General features: G+C 36.8%; 1 protein-coding gene and 1 pseudogene across 2 annotated transcripts in view; both read left to right on the top strand.

Annotated features, from left to right (window-relative positions):
* Positions 1 to 24,328, top strand: part of FGGY (FGGY carbohydrate kinase domain containing) — a 517,954-nt gene that overhangs the window by 160,586 nt on the left and 333,040 nt on the right. The gene's annotated exons all lie outside the window — the stretch shown is intronic.
* LOC141541569 (mitogen-activated protein kinase 6 pseudogene) lies at positions 17,879 to 22,543 on the top strand (annotated as a pseudogene).

Raw genomic sequence — 24,328 nt, 5'->3', positions numbered from 1 at the left:
GAATTAGAAACAACAGAAAGAAGGCACTGCCATTTAAAAGGGATCAGGAAAGATCTATTAAATTTGCATTTGGAAAAAAATGCATTTTAAAACATGATTATGGGCCAGAATAATGGTCTGGATCTAATTAGATAAAAACAATAGGGATAGATATATGTGAGTTTCAGAAATCATCTGTACAATTGTGGGATGGAGGATATAGGTTTAAAAGGTAGAAAATGTGAAAAATTGGACAATAAACTGAATATGCACAAACAAGCTAAGATGGTAGTCCCTAAAATGAATATTAGTTTTGATTCTTTGGTGATTAGTGAATTAATTAAAGCATTTATTAAGCAAGAGTTATATGCAAGACACTGTGTTAGGGGTATGATGAATAAAAAAGTATAAAAAGAAAAAAAACAAGATAATTCCCAAGCGAGGGGGGCACCCATAACGGGGGGGGGGGAGCTTCAGGAAAGGCTGCGTGTATGTACAGAAGGCCTTGTGAGCTGGGCAGAGCCAAGGGAGTGAGAAAGCTCCCAGCTTTGTTACTGGCACTTGTTATTTACTTTTGAAAGGCTGCCTCAGTTTATCTCCTGGCCCCTTGAAGGAGCAGAGATTTGACCAGAATTTTCAGGATTATTCCCCACCCCGGCCTACTCACTTCAGAGAACACTTTCCCTCTTATAAGAGAGCTTTGAAGAAGGCCCAGGTGAGCCTGGTTGTCTAGGGTGGGCTGGCCCAGAGCCTGAAACATGGCAGCCTCCTGCCTGCCCACCTCATCCTCCTCACTGTCACTTCTCAAGAATTGAGCCAATGGGGAAGAGAGAGAGCCAGGGGAAAAGCAAGCCTTGGAGCTCCCTCCCCTCCCCTGTCTCCACTCTCTCCCAGGAGAATCCTGCACAGGACTTGTCTGTCCAGCCAGATGTGTACCACCAAGGCAAGGCAGGGGACCCAGACCCACGCAGCCTGTTCAGGATGAGTCAGGGACACTTACTTGGAGCAGGTCCTTTGGGGATGTTCTTTTGCACTTGTCATGGCTCAGTGGGCATTTAAAACCATGAATGAGCCATTAGATTAGGACCAGGGGTAAGTGAGAGGCCAAGATATAGAAGACACCAGACATGCTCTTGGAGAGACTAGTCTCAGGGGAGATGTGCCGTGTGCACGCATGACTATAATTCTCAATAGAAGAGAAAGTGTGGGAGGAATTTGTGGGGTTTAACAAGTCAGAGTGGGGAGAGAGACAGCGATAGACAGATACAGATATATATATATATATATATATATATACACACACATATATGTATATATACATACATATATGTGTATATATATACATATATATATATATTTAGACAGACAGAGAGACACAGAGACAGAAGGAGAGAGACAGAGAGACAGAGATAGACAGAAATAGAGAAAGAAGGGGAGAGAGAAACAGAGACAGAGAGAGAAAAACAGACACAAAGAGAAACAAGGCGACAGGGACAGAAAGAGACAGGGACAGAAACAGAGAGACACAGACAAAGAAAGAAGGGGAGAGGAGAGGAGAGAGGAGGGGAGAAAGAGAGAGAAACAGACAGAGACAGAGAGACAAGGAGAGAAAGAAGCAAAGACAGAGACAGAAAGACACAGAGAGAGACAGGGATGAAAACAGAGAGAAGCAAAGAGAGAGAGAGAAACAGAGTTAGAAAGATAGAGAAACAGAGACAGAGACACAAAGAGAAACCCAGAAAGAGACACAGAAATAGAGAGAGAGAGAGAGAGAGAGAGAGAGAGAGAGAGAGAGAGAGAGAGAGAGAGAGAGAGAGAGAGAGAGAGAGAGAGAGAGATGACAGAGACAGAGAGAAGCAAAGGCATAGAGAGATAGACACAAAAGAAAAAAAAAGCAGAGACAGAGAGAGACACACACAGAAAGAGACAGAGAGAGAAAAAGAAGAAAAGTGACTTCTGTCTTAGTGATTCAAGGAAGATTTTTGAAGTACAACCTTTGGAGGCTATTATTTTACCAGTCAGAGATCAGAATGAGGTGGGGGAGTGTTAAGCTGTCTGAATTAGGACATGGCCTTGTACTTTTTAAGCAACTATTATGTGCAGGGAGCATTTTGCTAAATACTGCCGAGGTTCTAAACTCAGCATAAAAGAACTTTAGAAAAGAAATTGATAACTACATTTCAGCATAATTGATTTCCTTTGTAATGTTGTATGTGTTATTTGCATTTAAGAACATAGTTTTGCAGATTGACAAAAGGGACTATGACATTAAACCTTCAGTACCCATGAAATGTGAACACAAAAGAGATTTTGGGGGTGCTATTTTGAGTAGTCTTTCAATTAAATTTTTACCTTCAGGGGCCTTCATTTCTAATAATACATTTGAGAAGTGAAGGAATAAGCATTCAAAGAGTGTCTACTCTAGTAGACTGCACTAAGTGGTTTTACAAATATGATAGGAAGGAAGAAAGGGAAAATGGGAGGGAGGGAAGGAGGAACCAGTGGTTAGAGAGCTGGCCTTGGAATCTGGAAGAACTGGCTTTGAACTGTCTCAAACATTTGCTAGCTGTGACACTCAGGGCACAGGTTCTATTTCCAACTCTCAGATTGTAATCTATAAAGTGAGAGGATTTGACTAACTGATCTCTATATTCCCTTTAAGCACTGGAACTATAAATGAAAGTTATTCTTTTTTTTTTTTAATAAATAAATAGCTATGAGATAAAGTGAACAGAGGACTCCCTATAGTGGGAATGGAAAGGAAGGGAATAAACTCTTTTAAGCACCTACTGTGTGCCAGGTGCTTTATAAATATGATCTCATGTAATCCTCACAACAACTTTTGGGGTAGGGTGCTGTTATCATTTATGCCTTACAAATAAGAAAACTGACGCAAACAATGATTTGCTCCTAGTTACACAAGTTGTTACTAGCAAAAGCAGAAATTAATCTTGAATTTTCTTGATTCCAAACTCAATGTTCTCTCCCCGGTGCCATAACTATTTCAGGAAGACTTGATTATAAATCCCACCTCATCTACTTACTAACTGCATGACCTAAGATAAGCCACAATCTTTCTCAGCCTCAGTTTCCTCTTTCGAGGTAATAATACCTCTTTCGAAGCTATATTTTTAGGCCCAAAGAAAGCACCATGTGCAAAGCTCTTTGCAAAATGTAAATTACTCTGTCATGGCTGTTATTTCTTAAGCTTCTATTACAAACTAAGATGCTAGAGTTACTAAAACAAAAATGAATTAGTCCATGCTTTCGAGAAGTTTAGATTCTAGTTACCCATCCCTGCAAATATTCAACTTTTAAGCACCTACCATAAGTAAATGCAACAACGAAAATCAAAAAGTCTTCCCTGTATTCTTCAGGAGAGATCCAAGGGTTTTGATTTGTGTTGGTGAAAGAAGTCAACAAATCAGTTCTTTGGAATATTCCAGTTTTGTTTGTAATCACAATGTCTTTCTGCACTATTTTGAAGGAATTTAAAAGCATTTTATTTTCTGGTTGATCTAAATATTTCCCTTTTAGATTCTGGGACCCACTTAATTATGAAGAAAAAAAGATTTTCTAAGGAAGTACAAGGCTCTCAAACAATGGTAGATCCTTAATTATGAATATCAATGTGGTCCAGGAAAAATACAATCTTATGGTGCTTTGAAAACATGTTGATTTAAATCAGAACTTTTGAAGTCAAACCACATGAACTGTTCCTCTACCAGCAAGAAAAATCCCCAATCTTACCCTCTCAGATTCAGAATTTTTGATGGGATCTTGAGAGGTCATCTATTCTATCTGGCAAGCTTCCCTTAAGCCTTTCCCAACATATTGGTTCTCCCAGAAGAGATCTCCAGAGAAGGGAGGTTTCCTGACCTCTCTCAATAACCTTTTCCTGTATTTTCTTGGAAAGACTTCTGACAGCTGAGACTTGATGACATGAAGTTTTAACATTAAGCAGTGCCATTTTCCTAATCCCTGATTCTTGGCTGCTTTTATTTGGGAAGAATCACAAATTCACAGAATCACAGAGTTGGAAGAGACCTCACAGGGCACCTAATCCAACCCACACTCAAACAACAATCGACTTTATCCCAGCCCCAGTTTCTGTGCTCATCCAAGCTTTTCTTAAAGACTTCTGGGAGGTAGGGAAAGGTGCTACAAGTTTGCCTTTTTTGAAACCCATTGTTCTGAGCCAAAGTAAATAAGTCAAATCCCTCTTTCATGTGATATTCCTATAGCTAACCTTATTAAATAAGTTAATGAGTGCCTACTCGGTGGTTGGCACTGTGTAAGTGGAAGGCATCCAAAACCAAAAAATGTAATAGTCCCTCCCATCAAGGAATTTCTGCTTAGTTGACCTTGGACCCAAAGGTGTTAGGAATATAATAGTTCTGGCAAGGTAGTCAGTCCAAGTTTTGATAAAAGGATTCATATAAAGGCAATGACTGGGAAAGGGAAGAGTTGGGAAAGAGGTTTCCATGGGCAGGATATGAATTGGCTTTTGGAAGACTTTTCCTGAGAACCAGAGAGAAGAGGCATGAAGGGTCAAAAACTGTCTGATCTTGGATTTGTCTTCTGACTGGTAGCGGGTGCCAGTAGAGTACCACCAGGGGACCAGCTGATTCTTGACTAGCTTTTACCTCAGTCTACTGATTATTGATCAAAAGCAGTTAAGAAAGTATTCTGAGAGAAGGTGGGGAATTTCCTAAGAATAAATACATTCTTGGCCAGGGATCTCATATTCTACCCTAACTTGAGTCTACACAATAGTGGACAGACATGGCAAAAAGACATTTTAGACTATTATGAGAGTTCAGGGGCAGTTTGTCCAATAATTAGAAAGGGGGGGTCTACAATTCTTCCTAATGGGAATGATAATAGACCGACATGGTCAATATCAATCAATCAACAAGCATTTATTAATATTTCCCAGGTATTCAACCTCCCAGTTCTTACACTAAATGTTGGGAATATGCAGATAAAAACAAAAAAAATCCCTTGTGCCACAAATAATTGCATTCTAATGGGAAAAAAAGGATATTTACATCCATCTATCTACCTACCTACCTATCTATGTATGTTCATGCTATGGTAAATATGAAAAAGTACAATAAACACATGTTGTTGTTCATTCAGTCATATGCAACTCTTCATTACCCCATGGACGATGATATACCTGGCTCTTCTAGCCTCCACTATTTTGTTTGAAGTTTTTTCCCCAGCTCATTTTGGTTGCCATTACACTATCTATCCATCTAACCTTCTGCCATCCCTCTTTTCTTTTGCCTTTGATCTCTCCCAGCATCAAAATCTTTTCCAATCCATCCTGTCTCCTGGTTGTGACCAAATTACTTAAATTTCAGCTTCAGTATTTGACCTTCCAATGAATCATTTGCATCAAGTTCTTTTAAGTATTGATTGATTTGATCTCCTTGCTGTCAAAGGGACTCTCAAAGTTTTCTTGGGTACCCCAATTGGAAAGCATCAATTCTGCAGTACTCAGCTTTCCTTACACTCCAACTTCCACATTCATGCGTTGATCCTGGGAAAAACATGGCTTTGATGATGCGGATCTTTGCCAGCAAGGTGATGTCTCTCCTTTTAAATATGGTGTCCAGATTTGTCATAGCTTTCTTTCTGAGAAGCAAGAATCCTTTAATTTCATGGCTGCTGTCACTATATTCAGTGGTGTCTGAGTCCAAGAATATAAAATCTGACACTACTTTTATTTCTTCTCCCTCTATTTGCCAGGAAGTGATGGAACCATTTGCTAAGATCTAAGGTTTTTTGTTTGCTTGTTTGTTTTTGGTTTTGATATGAAATTTCAAGCCAGCTATTATACTCTCCTCTTTCACCATCATCAAGGAATCTCTTAATTCTTCTCTTTCTATTGTCAGAGTGATATTGTCTGCATATCTGAGACTGTTGATATTTTTCCTGGCAACCTTAATCCTGACTTCTGATTCATTCTTCTTGACATCCCATATAATGTACTCTGTATATAAGTTGTCACTAAGGTGACAATATAGAGTCTTGTCAGACTCCCTTTCTAAATGTAAATCAATCAGTTTCTTCCATGCTTAATTCTAATTTTTGCTTCTTAGTCCACATACATGATCCTCAGGAGACAAGTAAGATGATCTCGTACTCCCATCTCTTTGAGGGCATATTTTGTTGTTATTCACACAGTTAAAGGCTTTAGTGTATTCAGTGAAGGAGAAGTAAGTATTTTTATTTTCTGAAGCCCCCTTGCTTTCTCTGTAATCTGATGAATGTTGGCAATTTGGTCCATAGTTCATCTTCTTCAAAAACCTGCCTGTTCTTCTGGTAATCCTGGGTTCATATCTTGTTGAAACCAACTTCTCAGAATTTTAAGTATAACCTTGCTGATATTTGAAATGAATGAAAATGTAGTCCATAGATCATGCTTTTTTCTTTTAAAATAGTAAATGATATATTTTTCTTTTTAAAATATTAGATTTATATATTTAGAGAAACAAGAGCTCAGAAGCTACATTTTACAGATGGGGAAATAGGTATCTAGAGCTGAAGTTATTTGCGCAGGGTCACACAAGCAATAAGTGGCTAAGGAGGTATTGGGTGCCAGTCCTCTCATTCTGGAGTTAATGATTTTTCTATGATATGTCAAGAATTGGGTTTTTGGAAAGTACAAACAAATACATTTGAGAAGAAAAGAAAAAAGGAAGATGGTTAACCATACAGAACTATGTCATATGTTTGGTGTTTTGATCGTCAAGTCCAGAAGCACTTGTTAAATATTATGGGCTAGATCTGGTATTAAGGAAATATGGAAATATATGGAATGGAAATATAAATAGAGCAAAATTAAAAGTCATCCTTTGCCCTCAAATGGGAGAAGACACTGTATAAAAGGTATCTGAAAAGGGAAGAAGGAGAAGGAAAATTAAGAAATCTAGAGATTCAGGAGTAGAGATTAAAGAGGAAAAACATGGGTAGTTTTGGCCTTTTCTTAAGGCAGAGATGCTGGAAGGAATTGAGAATCAGAGCGAATCCCTACTCAGGATAGGAGAAATCATCCAGGGTGGAAAGGATGCTGGGATTTGATGGAGGAACAGGTACAGTCATGGGTGCAGGCTGAGAGGTGAAACTGAAACCTCAAAAAAGAGGCATTTTTTTTTGTATCTGTGCAAAGGGACATTCTCATTAATGTCAATTTAAAAAAAACAACTTGATAATATATGGTGATTCCCCTTTGAGGATTATGGAAGGAGTACCGGTTAAGCTGATATCATGTCTTTTTTGAACATGTTTCTGCCATAAAAAGCTACTGCCTTCCCAGAAAAGTTTTCTAAGATAAGAGTGGAGACCCTTCTAAGGCATTTTTTAAACATTTCTTTTAAAAAAAAAGTAACTTTATGGATATCCTTTGGGCTACGTAAGTTTTTTTTCCATTAAACTTTCCTTGTGACAAAGAAAAGATTATTAAGGAAAATCCCAAGCACAGAAATTATGTCTGATAATGTATTTGATAGCTAATTCTAGTAAATGCTCCACTGCTCTGTTAGACAGGAGTGCTGTGTTTCATTATCTCCTCTCTCATTCCAAGACTTCTCAAACCTGAAGTCCACTCCTTATGATTCTGGTAGGGACAAAAGATAAAGTTAGAAGGAACCTAAAATAGGATGCATAACATTGCAAAGGCCTGGGAAAAAAAGTAAGGCATTATGGGTCCATGTGGTATTTTCATCAATATTTCCAATTAAAAGTTTAGGAGAGAAAGCTGGATTTGGGAAATGAACAGCTGGTTAGGAAGGTGATGTCTGACAAGAGGATTTGGCTCTCTTATACCATGGCATAAAATGGAGTATTGATAGGCTCTTGGGTAGGAATAGAGTACACCTAATATAGAACAATAAAAATATTTTTTTTCATAGAGTCTTAAGAATCTAATCCAGATGGTTTTATATTTTAAGGAAAGGCTGAAAAAATCTACCCAAATACATCTGCCAAGGCATCTAATTTCCACAGGGAAACAAGTACAGTATAGGAAGAATATCAGTTGAGTAGCTCAGTGATTCATAAGAGAAGTTTTTTTTTTTTTTGTTGTTTTTTTCTAAATCAAGGATCTTTTTCACAAATGCACTTATACATTGTGAATTAAGGATCCTAGTAGAAGGAGGGAAACAACTTTAGATACATATTTGACACAATGTATTTGTAAAAATTTGGATTCTGATCAATAAGCAAAAACTTGGACTAAAAGAGAAATAAGAGAAAATCTTGTTGGAGAAAAAGGGTGATGAACATCTGATCTTAGAAATAATAAAATAGGAGAAGAAAGCTTTGTATAATATTTTCTTCACCCTATGCTGCTTTCTTTTGAGGGGATAGTGTGTGAAGAGAGATGGTTTTTAACAGATTCTAATATATTCCTCTTCTGTTCTTTTCTTAGTCCTGTTCTAATGAACATTTTTAAAAGACTTTAATGAAAGCATAGATGTTTAGCTTATTAGTTATGCAGATAACCCAAACATGTAAGTGTTACTTAATATATTGAGTCAAGCAAGCATCGAGTGTTTTTGACTACAGATGGATGTTTCAGAAAGGTTGGTTTGGTCTTTTATAAAGGTAGATTTGTCATACTTATAAATTTTGCTTTGAATCGATTTTAGAAGTCTGCATTCTAATATTTATCTAAGGAAAGAAAATTGATAATAATTAAAGCTACTCAAAAGAGAAGTGGGCTGGCTTAGGAATTAGGAATTAGGGATTCTCCATCCCTGGAGGTCTTTGAGTAACTACTTACTGAGACCACATGTGGCAGAAAAGTTTTAGCTAATTACATGTACGACTCTAGTCAATTCAATTTAATTCCACATGGATTTAGTAGTAGACCTAAGTAAGACCCTGACTGTAGATACCAATAGACATAAGACATTCTAGAAGATTGTGCTGTAAAATAATTAATTAATTAGATAAGTAAATAAATGATGGATGGATGGATGGGGGGATGAATAAAACATTGTCTACCTTTGAATAAATTATATTCTTTTGATCTCTGAGATCTATTCCAGATCTGAGATTTTTATAATTTATTGAATAGTAGAATTATTCCAAAAGTATATACTTAATAAAATTTCTGGATTTTGCCACCAATTAGCCAACAGAGAATTACAGAAGCAATTTGAAAATTAACTCTTAAGCTCCCCTAGTAGTGCTAATATTAAAAATAGATTATTTGTTATCTCGACAACTGGAAGGTTGATAATCTTCCCCCATTTTCTTTGCTCTGTTTCTATCTCTCTCACACACATACAAATGTATATAATAGATATATATGTGGACAATTATATGTACAAATATAATACTACATACACGTAGTAGTATATTTTAATAGATAATAATTATGTATCATATTTTAATAGATTAATACATTTATATGTATATGTTGCTACATATGTATGATACAAAGTATTATGCTAGTATAGTATTGTACAACATAGTAATATAATTAGTTATATATTTGAACAATGCTCTTGAACTTTCCCAGTCAACAATGGAGTGAAGCAGAGCTGTGTGCTTGCTTTTTAGTATATTGTTTTCAGTGTTGTTGTTGGACACCATCACTGAGGATGAAAATGGCATCTATGTCAACTACTGCACTGACAGTAAATTATTCAAGTTAAAACAACTATCGGTCAAGACTAAAGTGGAGGGAGAATCAGCGTGTGACTTTTTGTTCTCAGATGACTTTGCACTCATTTGTCTCTGAAGCTGAGATGCAACGGAATAGCGATCCATTCTCTGTTGTTTTTGCTAATTTTGCCCAACAATTAATAGCTTGAAAACACAAGTTCTCTACCAGTCAGCATCACACCATCCATACACAGAACCACTGGTTCCTGCAAATGGAGAAATATTGAGTACTGTGGATAAATTCACTTGATTCGGCAGCATAGTTTCCAGGGATATACACATAGATGCTGAGGTTGACCCTTGTATTGCCATAGCTAGCTCACTGTTTGGGAGGTCCTGAAAGAAAAGTGGGAGACAGAAGAGGTATAGGCTGCCCACCAAACTGAAGGTGTACAGAGCCATTGCACTGACCTCATGCTTGTACACCTGTGAAACCTGGACCAGCACCAGGCCAGGAAACAAAATCGTTTCCATTTGAATTCTCTTAGAAATATTCTGAAGATCACCTGGGGCAAGGTAGGGTAATGACCACTGAGGTCTTTTCTCTATCTGAATTGTCAAGCATTAGACTCTTCTGCAGAGAACAGAACTCCAATGAGCTGATCTGAACTTGGGGTCTTCCCAACTCTAGTACCAGCACGCTATCCATTGCACCATCCAACAGCATATATGTCTGGTAAGAAATCTCTTTTAGCCAAGTCCAATTACACTCGAAATACTTAGACAATACTCATTTTCCTTCTAAGTCTCCTTTTTCTAGACTAAATATCCCTAGTTTATTTCTTGGTCCATTATTTTAGGAAAGGATTTTAATTCCCTGCCACTTATCTTTGCTCTTTCTGGATGTATCTTGGCTTATTAGTGTCCCTTCTAAAAGGTAATATACAAGGACCAGAATTCTGCTCCAGATCTTATCTAATAGCAGAAACTTCTTTCTTAGCTGAGAAAGATTTTTTTTTTAAAATACATGTTTAAGTTTTTTTTTTAATTGACAAAATGTTTTTCATTTTCATGCTCATCTAGTGTGTAAAAGAAGATTCTCCATCACCATCTTTCCCTTGCAGGGATCTCACTGAAACTTATTTCATTTTCAGACTGTCACAGGATGATCTTGAGTCTAGAATAAATCCAACTGAGTTGATGTTTTAACCAATTTTAAACTGCTTTCTTTCCCTTTTTCTTTTCTTTTTTTTTTTTAAAGAAAAGTTGCAGAAATGAGAGACAGATATGATCCTGCAGATAAGTGACTCTGAGAAAATTCTTTAGAAAATGAGAAACTGCCAAAGTGACCCCATGATTTCTACTTTTGTTTTTTAATCAAAGCAAACTTGAGTTTCTTTTCGCGGAGATGTTTTGACACTTGTCTTTACCAGTTAAGGGGAAAAGGGAAATGAGATCTGATGGCTTTCAACTGCCCCATGCTAAAATAAATCTCTCTCTTTTTATGTTTCTAGGAAGCAGCAAGGTTTTGGTCTCATTTTAAGGCCAAAAGGAATGAGTAGCTAGCAGGTGACCAGAACAATCAAAGCCTTGACTATATTAACCATGATAATATCCAAATTCTTTGCCACAAATGCTTCTTTTAGATCTATGACAGATTCTAGTTTTAATTAGATGGAAGAAAAACTTACATTTGACATGTGGACAATAGATCTTTTTAATATCTTTGTGACTGAAGGAGATAAATGCCATTTTGAATCATGAGGATCCAAGAATAAAAACAAAACTATAGATTATAGAAGTAGGAGAAAAAATAGTTATTGAGGGTAAGGGACTGATGGTATCAGAAAATTTTACATGGATCCTAGATATATAAAATAGGTATACAAATCAAGCATTTATTGAGAATAAATCATAACTTGGTAACTCTCATATTCACCCATGAGGTCCCTCTATGGATCACAAACCACAATGTAAGAATTTGGGTCCTGTACAGTATAATGGAAATATTGCTGGCTCTGAACTTCACCTCTATCATTTACTAGTTAATTTGTTTGATTAAAGTTATCCAAACTCTCAGATCGTTTCTATAAAATGAGGGAATTGGACAACAGCAGGACTTTTTAACCTGAGATCTGTTGACTTGTTTTTTTTTTTAATATTTGATAACAGTATTTTAATGTAATTGTTTTTCTTTGTAATCCCATGTATAATATCATTCTGAGAAGTGGTCTAACCTGTAGGCTTCCCCAGACTAACTTCCAATGAACCCACTGGATTATGTGATCAATTTATAATCTGTGATCTTGTATCTGATTTATCTGAATGCCCCATTATCTAATTATCCTGAGAAAGGGGAATATACATGGGAGAACATGACCATACGGTACCTGTATGACAACAGTATAAATCATAAACTTGACAGTTCACTGTTTAATTGAATCTACATCTAGACAGAAAAGTAAATAATTCTGGTCTCAAACTTCAAGTCTTACAGAAATTGCCCTAGAGCCATGAAACGATTCAAATATTTTTATTATTCAGTTCAATTCAGTTCAGCAAAGAGATTCTATGTAGACACTAGGCTAGGTTGGGGTACAAAAAGAAATCAAATAATAGGTCTCTTCCTCAAAGGGCTTATATTCTGCTGAGGGGATACAGCAATAAAGATAAGTCACCATTTTATGGATACCAAGTAATTTTAAATGGGAGAAAGCCCTAAGGATGCTCCAGAATAGCCACCTTGTGAATTTTGGCAGTCACTAGGGAATACAAAAAGTAAATTATAAATCAAATTCAATGTCCCGTGTACTTATTAGATACCTACAATATTCTGGGCATTGTGCCAGACATTAGAAATATCAGGACAGAAATGAATAGTACCTGTCCTCAAGGAATTTCCATTCTATTGAATTATTATGGCAACAATTTTTGAGGGGCAGGGTGAGATGAGAGAAGTCATTGTTGGCTTGGATCAGAGATGATTGTAGATGATATTACTTTATGAGTTCCTTTTTTTCCTCAGCTCAGCTCTTTGAGAGGGAAAAAGCAACCTCAGGGTACTCCAATCTGTGAAGAAAGGCAGTGTGTAAAATGAGGTAAAAGTTTGCTAGGGAGTGACTGCCATGGGCCAAGATTGATTATACCTGTGGGGGCAGAAAACTGCAAATGCAAATTATATTTTAGGCAGCATAATCCTAGCCTGTCAATAAACAGCATGTTTTCATAGAACATGAAACAGAAAGAGTAACAAGAGCTATACAATAAAAGATAGAGGAGATTGCTGAGTATTTGATTAATCAGTTTTTCCTAAGAAATCCAGTGACAAGAAAGTTTCAATTGAAATGGAGCCAGCTCCACAGTAATTCATTTCTTTTGACCATTGGCAATATGTACCTTGGGGTGATTTTTTTTTTTTAAGAACAAAGTTTGGCTTCATCCCTAGTTCTTTTCCACCAACTCCATCCCTACTACTTAAGACTTTAATAGCTATTCCTAAAGTACAGATCTGGCTCTGTCACTCTCTTCCTCAAATACCTCCAGGGGCTCCCTAGTGTCTTAGGGTCACATGCAAATGCTCCCTACTTGGCAATCAAAGCTTATTACAATCTGGTTCCAAACTAAAAGAAAGGAATTTATCATATTCCACCCCAAATTCTCCACACTTTAGTTGAACTGATTTTCTTCTTTATTATTTGGGAAATGTGATGGTCCATCTCCTTTTCTTCGCTCCCTCACTTTTTGCAAAGGCTAAACCCCACATTTGTTGTGCTCTGTAAGTGCCTCAAAATTAAATTTAAATCCAGGTTTAGTTATTTACGAGTTGTGTAACCATGAACAAATGATGATTTGTCTCAGTTTCCTTTACTATAAAATAAAGATAATAATAGCACTTACTTCCCAGGGTTGTTGTGAGGATCAAATGAAATAATATTTATAAAACTCTTAACACTTAACCTTTCTATAGTGGACAGCACAGCAGCTTAGCTTAGCACAGTAGACACGTAGTAGGTGGGGGTCTTTGATCGTTTCTATCACATCCACTCTTTGTGACTCCCTTTAGGGGTTTTATTGACAAAGATACTGGAGTAGTTTGCCATTTCTTCTCCAAATCATTTTATAGATGAAAAAATAGGATCAATGACTTTTTCAGTGTCTGAAGCCATATTTGAATTCAGTCTTTCTGACTCAAGATCTGGCACACTAGACACTTTGGCACCTGGTTGCTTCCAGTATAATAGTAACTCAATAAATGCTTGTTTCTTTCTTTTCTTCCATTTTCAAAGGACAGTTTACTGAGTCGCCTGTGCTAAGCTGTAGCCAAATATGAGGGAGGAGGACACTGCAGATAGGGGGTTTGACCTATGCAAAATTTGAGGGAGGGTGGGAAAGAAGAAGGTGGAACATCCCATACCCTGAATAAGCAGTAGGTATATATAGAAGGTGCTTAATAAATGCTTCTATCCTTTTTTCAAAGGATACTGAGTGATGATAGAGAATCAAGAAGTGACAGTGGGAAGCACACATCCCAACTGAACTCTCAATGACTGGTGAGTCTGAGAATGAGAAAAAGTGCAGTGGGTTCTAGAAAAGAAGGTCAGAGAGGCGGTTTCATCAGGGGGAAGTTAAGGCTCAATCAGTGAGAGCCAGAGGTTTAAAGGAGTAGGAAAGAAAAGATTTCAGCAACTTTTGATCCCTTCATGGAACAGACATTTCAGAGCACATGGGGAGGAAGGTGTGAGTAGCTTTAGAGTGAGACACTTGGAGGAGCAGAGGAATTAAGGAGAATGGATTAAGGGACTCAATAGTGAGGGATGAAGAATAAGATTTGAAGGGTAATATACAGAGTCTTTGAGATGGGGAGAGTACACCAGGAAAATGTTCCTTAATCATTGAGGGATGACTTCAGATGGAGTTTTCACTGTCCATGAGGGTTTTCCTTTGAGTGCAAAAATCTCAGGACCTTGGGCAGTTCAGGCAAGGGGACAAGTTTAGGAGCTGAAGACATGGTATCACTCCCTTTCCTCCAAGGAGATCTGGTCAGATAGAATGGCATTCCCCAGAGATGAAACAGGGGGAGTGGGTTTCTTCTGTTCCTGTAGAAGACAAAGGAGGAGACCTTCCTGCTGCCATTATTATCCTGCTATTACCGATTCACGTTCAAGTCTTCCTTTGGATAGGGAGTGGGCATTTATCTGTATGCATGGGGGTTTCCTGCAAGCTTCCTGGGGACAGTGCCAGTTTTTGTATTTGTAGTCCCAGTCTCTAGTGAAATGTCTACGTGGACACTCAAGGAAGACTTGTTAAAATGATCCGTGGCAGGCATTTAAGGCCTGAAGTGCCTTTGCTTGGCCACAAAACGACCGTGATGGTTTGTGGAAGGCAGTGGTTCAGCTAAAAATGCAGAAGATTGGGATTATCAAGTCCAAAATCTGCATTGACCATTCAAGTGACCTTTACAAGTCAGTTCTCTTTGACCCCATTTGTCAAACAAGGAAGTTGGATTCATTGGTATCTGGTGCCCTTTCTTCTCTAGATCCACGGTCCTATCTATGACCCAAGTTCACTTCTCAGTCCACTCACTGACTTGGAGCAAATGATGTAGTTCTTCCGACCCTCAATTTCCTCATCTGTAACATGGATAGGTGGGACTCAGTAGAATCTGAGTTCCATTTCCCATCTTTCTCTAGAATCCTCTGATGAAATGCTCTGGAGATGTCAAATAAAGCAGGTGTAAATAGGGACAAATTATATCCAATTGGATAAATGAAAATCTCTTCCAGGCAATGGTATGTGAGCTAAGTCTTGAAGGAAGGATTTAAAAAGTGGGCAGAGATGGGGTGAATGACTGTCCATTCAATTTAAAGGCAGGGAGGCAAGTGACTCAGAAAGAGACCAAAGAATAGAGTGAGTAATCCACCTCGACCTGAGCTTAGAATACATAATAGAAATTATATGAATTAAATCTGGGAAGGTACATCAAAGTTATTAATGTAGGCCTTGAATGCCAGACTAAATTTGTCTTCTCCCCCCCCCCCAAGAAATAAGAGGGAGCCATTGAATTTTCTGGCACCAATAGCTGCTTAAAATTCAAAGAATAATTTTATAAAGTATTTGTATCCAGGAGTTTTGTATCTTTATATTTAAATAGCTTATATACTTATGTGTGAATATATCTTTTAAAGATTTGTCCAAATACATTTGTGAAAAAAAAATTGGGTAACAGAAGTTAAGAGAAAGCACTTCTCAAACCAATGTTTGACAGCGCTCTTGGAAGGTGTGATGAGAGGAAGGAGGAATCATTGCTTTTTTGTGTCCAGTGCATTTGAACAGAAAGGATTGGCTGCATTTAGGGCATTTGGAGTTCACTGACTGTGTCAAATTCTTCTTCCACTGTGTCAACTTCAGGACATCCCCAAGTGGGTTTTGCCAATTGCCTGTGTTTCCATCTTGTACACCCATGGCCATGATGGGAAATATTTTCCGTATGTTTCTGATTCCTGTGCCCTGAACTCATCAGAATCTTGTTTATAAAAGTTCTTTGAAGTTCAGAAAGACTTTCAACTTTTTCAGATTTTTCTTAAGGAGACGGGAGGAGAGACAGGCAATCCCGGCCTTGTGATTGGCAACTCGAGTGAACCAAACTCATTGGAAAACGTTTTGTCCCCAAGTTCAGATCCATTTTCCTCTTCCCTAAACTTGGGCCATCTGCCATTGTTATGGCAGTGAAATGCACATGTTTCTGATTTGCTTTACACAGAACTAATCAGAGCACTTTTTAAAAATGGTTCCACAAGTTGGTGAAACATTTGTTTAACAAGGTTTTATAGGCCTTTTTCTGAAAACTGGAGAATCTTGTCTTCACCAAAAATAAATAAATGCTAACATCAAAAGCCAGATTGTAAGCCCTGAAAGCTTGGATTTCCACTGCATTCTCAACTTCTCCAAACCCATCCCCCACCCAGTATATTTTTCTCTTAAGGAAGATCTATTTTCCCCCCTGATCTTACATCTATTGGACCCACAGAAAAAGAAGGAACTATTTAAGAAAAAAATCATACCATGAGTCAGGGCAGATTAGTGAAATGCACATTGCACTTATTTATAAATAAGGAAGATGTGGCTTGGACTCTAACCCTATCTACGTGACCTAAGGCATGTCAGAAAAGTGAAGGGTTGGACTCAGTGTCCCGTTGAGTCACTTCCAATATAAAATTGCCAATCCTAGCATCTAAAAAACTCTAATAGAGTGGGAAACTAGGGGAAGAGAGTGCATTGGAAGTAATCTACCCAGAGTCATACAGAAGTGGAGCAGGTGAAAGGGCTATCAAAGTATGTATACTCTTTGATCCAGCAGTGTCTCTATTGGGCCTGTATCCCAAAGAGATCGTAAAAGAAGGGAAAGGGACTCACATGTGCAAAAATGCTTGTGGCAGCACTTTTTGTAGTGGCAATAAACTGGAAACTGAGGGGATGCCCATAAGCTGGGGAATGGCTGACTAAGTTATGGTATATAAATGTCATGGAATATTACTGTTTTGTAAGAAATGGCTGATTTCAGAAAGGCCTAGAAGGATGTATATGAACAGATGCTGAGTGAAGTGAGCAGAACCAAGAGAACACTGTACACAGTAGCAACAAGATTATGTGATGATCAATTATGATGGACTTGACTCTTCTTAATAACTTGCAGATTCAAAGCATTTCCAATAGACCTGGGATGGAAAATCCCATATACATCCAGAGAGAAAACTATGGAGACTGAATATGGGTTGAAGCATATTATTTTTGCCTTTATTTTTGTTTGTTTTTTCTTTCTTTCTCATGCTTTTTCCTCATTTTGGTCTGATTTTTCTTGAATAATATGATAAATATGTAAATATATTTAAAGAACTGCATGCATGTAACCTATATCAGATTACTTGCTGTCTTGGGGAGGTGAGAGGTAAAGGAAGGAGGGAGAAAAATTTGGAACACAAAGTCTTACAAAATGAAGGTTGAAACTATCTTTACAAGCATTCAGAAAAATAAAATTCAATGCAAATTTTAAAATAAATTGCATAAAATAAGTGATTGTTCCCTTGTATTCAAGGAACTTAAATATAAAAAAGGGGGAAAAAAGGAGAGAAAGAAATCAAGTCCAGTGCTCTAGGACTTCTTACTGCTGAGTAACTAGGGAGGTCATTATCCATACCTTACTTCTATCATCTATAAAAATAAACATGTTTGCATTTATGAAGTCACTTTATCTGTCTTGCCTCAGTTTCTTCATTTGTAAAATAGAATGGTAAGAGCACCTACCTCGCAATATTGTCATAGGATCCAATGAGGGAAAAGATGTGTAGAATATCTTTCAAGCCTTAAAGTGGTACATACATGCTATTATTGTTGTTGTTGAGGTTATCTCTAGTTCTCCTATGCTCTAGAGCATGGGAACATATTGTCCTTTGGACACTGAACTAGAATTGATAGTTTAAGTCTTTGCTACTTCCTAAGGAAGACTTCTCCATAAAATTGAACAATTTAGCAATAAATGACTGTAGATTTATTTCTACATTCAAAGGACCTTGATACTCACTTAGCCCATCTTCATTCTTTTCATTTTACTTAGAAGGAAACTGAGGCCCATTTAAAGAAATTGAACCTAGATAGAGAGAAAAAAAAAGATTTCTGGATTTAAATCCAGGCATTCTGACTCTCCACTGAGTATCTTTCCCTCTGTACCACATTCCCACAAGAAAAGTCAGTATTTGAAACCAGGTCATTGAACTGCAATCATCTAGTGCTCAATGCACAATTCCCAGTGGCTCACTGGATTTGGGTAAGCTGGGAGGTCACTAAGTTTTTTCTCCTTGGTTTTTATAAACATGGAGATTTTTAAAAAAATCTTTTGGGGAATCACATACATCTGTGACAGTCTAGTGTAGCCCATGCAAGTCTTCTCAAATCCATATCTGTAAATGTACAAAAAAGAAATCAGTTTTGTCATTTTTATAAGAGTTCATAGATCAGATGGAAAATACCCCATTCTCAAGCAAACTTTATTCATTTACTGTCCTAGAATGAATGAACAAGTGAAGAAATATTTATTAGGTAATTACTATGTGTTATGCACGCTGCTAAGTGTTAGGAATACAAATAAAAAAAAATCAAAACAATCTCTAATCTTGAGAAGTTCACACTTTATTTTGGGGGAAAATGAATTACTTATACTCGAGTTGGGATTACATGATGGCTACTGAGGAAAAGCAAAAGCCTTGGAGATACTACTGCTACCAAAACTGCCAGAGACAGAGACAATTTTAGAGGCTGCTTCAATGAGTCCAAGAAGTTCCTTTGTCACAGAATAAGATGGATGGTGGCTTTGGTTGTGATTGTGGTGAGCTAGGGCCACCAGATCACTAACAAAAGGCATCTTCTGTAAACTAATAGCTACCAGAGCTTCCTATGATAAATAGTAAACAAAGGAGGGAAAGAAAAAAAAACAGTGCTTATTAGCTCCCAGAAATGCTGCTCAGGAGCAATCCAAATATATCTATACCTTGAGGAGAATGTGTACACATTTATTCACTTTTTTGGTCAATGTTAACTCATTTAGCATAGTAAAGCTGAAGGCATAGCATCATTTCATTTTGTTTGGAGTTTCTTGAGTTTTCTTTAAATGTCTGCAAAGTAACTTCCCCTAATCTGAGCTATGGATACTGCAATCTTTCTAATTCTCAGAATGGGTTAGAGTTTACTAGCTGTAGATTTTTTTTATTATAGATTTTTATTGACAGAACATCTGCATGGGTAATTTTTCAACATTGATCCTTGCAAACACTTCTGTTCCAACTTTTCCCTTCCTTTCCTCCATTCCCTCCCCTAGATGTCAGGCAGTCTCATACATGTTAAACATGTTAAAGTATATCTTAAATATAATATTTATGTACATATTTATATAGTTCTCTTATTGCACAAGTAAAAACATATTTAGAAAGATAAAAATAACCTGGGAAGAAAAACAAAATGCAATCAGTCCACACTCATTTCCCAGTGTTCTTTCACTGGTTGTCTAGTTGTAGATTTGAGAAGAACTCCCCAACTTGGTTGCCACATACATTGAGTATCTAGAAGTCACTTTGCAGTGAAAGCAGATTTTTTTCTCCCACAGGTTTCTTCCATGTTTATACATGTTTATTAAGTTGAAAAGAAAAAATATTAAGTATTTCAAAATGGCAGACAAGTTTGAAAATCTCAGGAACACTCATGGTTTTGATATGGACTTAAACCACTGGGTTGTGGTAACCATGGCCATAATTTTTTCTGCTCTTGATAATGACTGTGATAAGAATGACTGTCAAGAAATGTGTTCTTACAGATTCTGAGAATGTTAAACATGCTTTATGCAAAATCAAAATGATTAGACTTGACCCTGATGACATTGTAAAAGTACTTGAAGTTCTTGGTCCCAATGGAAATGAGTTAACAGATGATGTGGGCTCTCTGACAGAAACATGGAGAACACGGAGACAGACTTGGCTAATATGCTAGGGCAGAACCCTTTACTAGAGGAGCATGTCAGGCTTTTCATGTATCAGTTGCTACGGGGAGTCCACTTTATTCATTTGACAAATGTACTCCACAGAGATTTCAGCTAATTTTTTTTTTTAATACCAAAGACTTGGTGCTGAAGATAGGTGACTTTTGTCTTGGCTGGATCATGGATCTCAATTATTCCATAAGCAGCTTTTTTCTGAAGGATTCTGTACTAAATGGTATAGATATCCATGACTTTTACTTTCTTTTAACAACTATACAAAAACCATTAACATGTGGAATGCAGAATGCATCTTTGTTTAAATGCTGACTGGGAAAACCCTCTTTACAGGTACATGTGAACTTGAACAGATGCAGATAATTTTAGAATCTATTCCCATTATATATAAGGAAGATCATCAGGAATTTCTCAGTGAAATCCCGGTTTACATAAAAAATGACATGATTGAGCCACACAAATCCTTAATTTACCTCTTTCCAGACATGAGTTGTGAAGCACTGGACTTCCTGGAGCAAATTTTGACATTCATGTTGACATTGGATTGATTGACAGCAGAAGCAGCTCTGGCCCATCCTTCTGTGAGCATTTATTCTTTTCCAATGGATGAACAAAACACAGGCCTTCCTTTTCACGTTACCAATGAAATTGATGATATTTTTGTTCATGGATGAAATTCATACTTAAATTTATAATTGAAAAAGTTACCATGATTGTCAGTTTTCAGACCAACACTGGCCTATTCACAATTGATAATGAAGAAGTTCTTGTAACCAAAGGGCTCTTTCTGATGTCACTGATAAAGAGGAAGCACATGTAGATCCTCAAAAATATTTGGATGGAGATCCTGAAAAGTAGCTGAGAGATCCTGTCTTTGATCCACTTTTCTACGGAGCTTTGTTGACACTATCCAGATCATCATGAAAATAAGTATTGCGATTTGGAATGAAGCAACACTCATAGCTAAAAAATGAGGACATCATTATAAGATAACTCAGTTTGGAGAAAAGAGTGAAGTTAACCATAACTTTGAACTCAAACTTATTATAGATTTTTCTAGTTGGAAAGAACAAAGCAAAGAAAAATCTAATAAGAAAGGCAAGTACAAAATGTAAAAAGAACAAGTTGGTTAAAGTTCAAGTAATTGTTGAGGAAGCATCACAGCAATTGGTTGAAAAGAAAGGGAGAAGAATCAAGAATTTGACTTTAATTTCTTTTTTTTAAGTAATAGCTTTTTATTTTCAAAACATATGCAAAGATAGTTTTCAATATTCACCCTTGCAAAACCTTGTGTTCCAATTTTTTTCTCTCCTTTCCTCTGATCCTGCTCCCCTAGATAGCAAGTAATCCAATATTTAACATATACAATTATTCTTATATACATATTTCCACATTTATCATGCTATACAAGAAAAATCAACTCAAAAAGGAAAGTAAAATGAGAAAGAAAAAGCAAGTAAACAACAACAAAAAGAGTGAAAATGCTATGTTGTGATCCATACTCAGTCCCCACAGCCCTCTTTTTGGGTATAGATGGCTCTCCTTATCACAAGATCATTGGAACTGGCCTGAATCATCTCATTGTTGGAGAGCCACATCCATCAGAATTGATCATCCTATAATTTCATTGTTACTGTGTACAATGATCTTCTGGTTCTGCTCACTTCACTTGGCATCAGTTCATGTAGGTCTCTCCAGACTTCTCTGAAATCGTCCTGCTAGTCATTTCTTATAGAACAATAATATCCCATAACATTCATATACTATCACATATTCAGCTTTTCTCCAACTGATGAGCATCCACTCAGTTTCCAATTTCTTGCCACTACAAAAAGAACTGTCACAAACATTTTTACACATGTGGGTCCCTTTCCCTCCTTTAAGATCTCTTTGGGATATAAGGCCAATAGAAACACTTCTGGATCAAAGGATATGCACAGTTTGATAGCCCGTTGGGCATATTCCATATTGCTCTCCAGAATGGTTGGATTTGTTCACAACTCCATGAACATGTATTAGTGTCCCATTTTTCCCACGGCCCATCTAACATTTATCATTATCTTTTCCTAACATCTTAGCCAATCTGACAGGTGTGTAGTGATACCTCAGAGTTGTCTTAATTTGCATTGCTCTGATCAACAGTGACTTAGAGCACTTTTTCATATGACTAGAAATGGTTCCAATTTCTTCATCTGAAAATTGTTCAACTGGAGAATGGCTTGAATCCTTATAAATTTTAGTCAGTTTTCTATATATTTTAAAAATGAGGCCTTTATCAGAACCCTTGAATGTAAAAAATATATACATGTCCAAGCAGCTATTTTGCTGTACAAAAAGAATCAGACTTTGAAATAGTGTACATTTAGCCTGTGAAGGAAATCCAAAATACAGGCGGACAAAAATAGGGGGATTGGGAATTCTATGTAGTGGTTCATAGTCATCTCCCAGGGTTTTTTCCCTGGGTATAGCTGGTTCAATTCATTACTGCTCTATTGGAGCTGATTTGGTTCATCTTGTTGTTGAAGAGGGCCACATCCATCAGAATTGATAGTATTGTTCTTGAAGTATATAATGATCTCCTGGTCCTGCTTATGTCACTCAGCATCAGTTCATGTAAGTCTCTCCAGGTCTTTCTGAAATCATCCTGCTGGTCATTTCTTACAGAACAATAACATTCCATAATATTCATATACCACAATTTATTCAGCCAATCTCCAATTGATGAGCATCCAATCAGTTTCCAGTTTCTGGCCACTACAAAGAGGGCTCCAACAAACATTCTTGCACATACAGGTCCCTTTCCCTCCTTTAAAATCTCTTTGGGTTATAAGCCCAGTAGTAACATTGCTGAATCAAAGGGTATGCACAGTTTGATAACTTTTTGAGCATAGTTCTAAATTGCTCTCCAGAATGACTGGATGTATTCACAATTCTACCAACAATGTATCGGTGTCCCAGTTTTCCCATATCCCCTCCAACATTCCACATTATCTTTCCCTGTCATCCTAGCCAATCTGACAAGTGTGTAGTGGCATTTCCAAGTTGTCCTAATTTGCCTTTCTCTGATTAATAATGACTTGGAGCATCTTTTCAAATGGCGAGTAATAGTTTCAACTTCCTCATCTGAGAATTGTCTGTTCATATTCTTTGACCATATTATCAATTGAAGAATGGCTTAATTCCCTTGAAATTCTTCATCTTTTGTTCTTCCAGATTAATTTTATTTTATTTTTGCTAGATCTGTAAAATAATTTTTTGGGAGTTTGATTGGAATAGCACTGAATAAGTAGATTCATTTAGGTAATATTGTCATTTTTATCATGTTTGCTTGGCCTACCCATGAGAATTTGATATTTTTCCAATTGATTATATCTGACTTTGTGTGGAGAGTGTTATGTAGTTGTGTTCATAAAGTTCTTGATTTTGCCTTGGCAGGTAGACTCCCAAATATTTTGTCTTATCTTCAGTCATTTTAAATGGAATTTCTTTTTGTATCTCTTGCTGCTAGACTTTGTTAGTAATATATAAAAATGCTGATGACTTCTGTAGATTTGTAACTTTGCTAAAGTTGTGGATTATTTCTAATAGTTTTTTTGGTTGATTCTTTAGGGTTCTCTAACTATACCATCATATCATCTGCAAAGAGTGATAATTTGGTTTCCTTATTGCCTACTCTGATTCCTTTAATCTTTTTTCTTTTCTTATTGCCAAAGCTAAGATTTCTAATACAATGTTAAATAGTAATGGTAACAGTGAGATAACCTTGTTTCATCTTATTGGGAATGGTTCTGGTTTGTCCCCATTACATATGATGTTTGGTGATGGTTTGAAATAGATGCTTCTGGTCATTTTAAGAAAAAATCGATTCATTCCTATACTCTCTAGTGTTTTTAATAGGAATGAGTGTTGAATTTTACCAAATGCTTTCTCTCCATCTATTGGGATAATCATATGATTTTGTTAATTTGACTATTAATATAGTCAATTATGCTAATAGTTTTCCTATTATTGAACCAGCCCTGCATTCCGAGTATAAATCCTCTGTGGCCACAGTGCATTATGCTAGGGATGACATTCTGTAATCTCTTTGCTAATATTTTTATTTAAGATTTTTACATCAATATTCATTAGGGAAATTGGTCTGTGATTTTCTTTCTCTGTTTTCACCCTACCTGGTTTAGGTATCAG

The sequence above is a fragment of the Sminthopsis crassicaudata genome, chromosome 4, assembly GCF_048593235.1.
Source record: "Sminthopsis crassicaudata isolate SCR6 chromosome 4, ASM4859323v1, whole genome shotgun sequence".
Lineage (NCBI taxonomy): Eukaryota > Metazoa > Chordata > Mammalia > Dasyuromorphia > Dasyuridae > Sminthopsis > Sminthopsis crassicaudata.
Note: the sequence above shows the minus strand (reverse complement) of the source record. Positions and strands in the feature narration are given on the sequence as shown.